Here is a 3,091-nt window from a genome sequence, read left to right as displayed (position 1 = left end):
GTTAGAGAAGATGGCAGAGGAATAGGACGGGGAGACCACTTTCTCCCCCACAAATTCATCAAAAGTTCATTTGAATGCTGAGCAAACTGCACAAAACAACTTCTGATCGCTAGCAGAGGACAGCAGACACTCAGAAAAGCAGCCCATTGACTTTGAAAGGAGGTAGGACAAAATATAATAGATAACTGTCAGAGAGAAAAGATTCTGGCAGTGCAAGTGACTAAAGGTGAAAGCCTTACTGGCTTGAGTCATGCTGGTAATGAAGGAGGAAACAGACAGAACAGGCTCCATCTTGAAAGCAGGAATCCATCGTGGGCCAGACTGTGGACTTTGAGCTATATGCCCAGTACCTATGGAAATGACATACCAACTGGAAAACCAGGCCCCCTGGACAGAAGAGCCTGAGGGCTCGTACCTAGACTCTCCGTTGCCTAAAAGAATACCCTAATTATCTGTGTAACCGAATAGAATCATACATTCTATTATGCTTATTGGGGTATGACCACAGGCCTATTGATAATTGTCCACTGTTAACTACTAGGCTTAAGGCATATGAATCATGGGTTAACTTTGATTGTATCGTCTTTCCCTTTGTTCAGACTAGTTTCAGGGAACTTGGAGAGGTGGGTTTGGGCACATATACTTAGGGTATATAAGGTTTTCAGAAAAACAGGTCAGGGTCCTTGGCTAAGAGGAGACTCTGCCTTGGGCCCGCCAGTGTAATAAACTGCACGCCACTATCTGCACTGTCCTTCTGAGTGAGTTTGTTTCCCGGAACATGTGGCTACAACATTTAGTGCATTGGCCGGGAAACTCCTCAATTTGAGGTGACAAGTCCCATTTGGGACTACTCTGAGGCCTTGCGACTCGAATCTTCTAGAGAGGGGAAGGCGCCTCGCCCTTCTGGAAGGATTCTGCTTCTCAACGCCCGGACCTTTCACATTAGCAGGTAGTGGACGGCGGCAGGGGAACTGAGCACTCAGGTGATGAGGAACTCACCTGGTAGGGTAGAAGAGGGGGCCTGATCACCCCCCTGGGAGAGATTAAAAGGGGCACAGACCCACAGGAGCCTGGAATAGGCAGATGGCAATGATTGCTTGGAACACAGGTTGACGAGCATGTTAGCACTTAGGAAGGAAATTTGTGAAGGTCATTTAGGAGATGGTGTTCACGCCGTCGGGGAAAATTATTACCAAGCATTGCCAGGGGATTTTTAGGAGAAGAAACTTGGTTTTTGTGTGTTCGTATTCTGCCCACCCCAAGGAGGTGTTCCATCTGCTATGAAGTTCTTGACCCCCTCGGAATTGTCAGGCTAGAAGGAGGAGGATACATAAGTGAGTACGAATTGGCTTTTCCGGAGACGGCCTGAGACATGGGATATTTAACCCATCTGTATTTTCATCTGCACCTGATCAAGCCCACCAAGGCAGAATGGACTTTAAAAGTTAAGGGAGAAACAGTCTTGGACTACGTGGTGTTCTGGTTCGGCTGTGCTGACCAGCAGGTAAAGACATGCCGATTCCCCTTCTCCCTCTGCGATCTGGCAGATAAGGCTCTTCTCACCCGTTAGGAAGGAGGCAGAATGGCAATTTAAGTGTCATTGAGAGGAAATATCAGAAGTACATAGGGTACTGAGAACTTTGTAGAGAGAACGAAAACGATAAGTAGAAGGTCTGAGGAGGTAAGCAAGATAAAGGGAAGTGAATTAAGCAACTATATTGGAGTGCATGATTAAAAATTTAAAGAAGGGATTTGGAGGAGACTATGGGGTGAAGATGAAGCCTAACGGCCTCCACATACTCTGTGAGGTCGAACGGCCCTATGGGAGTAGGATGGCCACCAACACCATGAACTTAAAAATAGTGGAAGCCCCCTGGTGTGATTCCGTCCTGCATGGCTGCTTATTCGACTAGTAGTCATTTAATTCCGTCCGGCTTCTTTCCCACATAAGTGCATGCCGCCAACCCATGGAGGATTCAATGGACATGGACATGAGCCCCTTGAGGCCCCAGAACTATCTTTTCGGTTGTGAACTAAAGGCTGACAGAGATTATCACTTCAAGGTGGAGAATGATGAAAACGAGTATTAGTTATCTTTAAGAACGGTCAGTTTAGGGGCTGGAGCAAAGGATGAGTTACACGTTGTTGAATCAGAGGCGATGAATTATGAAGGCAGTCCAATAAAAATAACACTGGCAACTTTAAAAATGTCTGTACAGCCAACGGTTTCTCTTGGGGGCTTTGAAATTACACCACCTGTGGTCTTATAGTTGAAGTGTGGTTCAGGGCCTGTGCATATCAGTGGACAGCACTTAGTAGCTGTGGAGGAAGATGCAGAATCAGAAGATGAAGAGGAGGAGGATGTGAAACTCCTAAGTGTATCTGGAAAGCGTTCTGCCCCTGGAAGTGGTAGCAAGTTTCCCCAGAAAAAAAGTAAAGCTTGCTGGTGATGAAGATGACGATGATGATGAAGATGAAATGATGATGATGATGAAGATTTTGATGAGGAAGTTGAAGAAAAAGCTCCAGTAAAGAAATCTGTACAAGATACTCCAGCCAAAAATGCACAAAAATCGAACCAAAATGGAAAAGACTCAAAACCATCAACACCAAGATCAAAAGGTCAAGAATCCTTCAAAAAACAGGAAAAAAGACTTAAAACACCGAAAGGACCTAGCTCTGTAGAAGACATTAAAGCAAAAATGCAAGCAAGTATAGGGAAAGGTGGTTCCCTTCCCAAAGTGGAAACCAAATTTATCAATTATGTGAAGAGTTGTTTCCGGATAACTGACCAGGAGGCTATTCAAGATCTCTGGCAGTGGAGGAAGTCTCTTTAAGAAAATAGTTTAAACAGTTAAAAATTTTCCGTCTTATTTCATTTCTATAACAGTTGATATCTGGCTGTCCTTTTTATAATGCAGTGAGAACTTTCCCTACTGTGTCTGATAAGCGTTGTCCACATTCCATTGCCAAGAATGTGTTGCCCAAAATGCCTGTACAGTTTTTAACGATGAAACTCCACCCTTTTCTTGGTTTTAAGTATGTATGGAATGTTATGATAGGAATAGTAGTAGTGGTGGTCAGACAGATG

At 44.5% G+C, this 3,091-nt stretch overlaps 1 pseudogene; it reads left to right on the top strand.

Moving 5' to 3' along the window:
• The first annotated feature begins 1,946 nt into the window (after window positions 1-1,946).
• Window positions 1,947-2,846, top strand: LOC110132398 (nucleophosmin pseudogene; annotated as a pseudogene).
• Window positions 2,847-3,091: the final 245 nt, after the last annotated feature.

Source organism: Odocoileus virginianus, chromosome 5 (assembly GCF_023699985.2).
Source record: "Odocoileus virginianus isolate 20LAN1187 ecotype Illinois chromosome 5, Ovbor_1.2, whole genome shotgun sequence".
NCBI classification, from domain to species: Eukaryota; Metazoa; Chordata; class Mammalia; order Artiodactyla; family Cervidae; genus Odocoileus; species Odocoileus virginianus.
The sequence above is the reverse complement of the archived record's forward strand: the minus strand, read 5'-3'. Positions and strand labels throughout refer to the sequence as shown.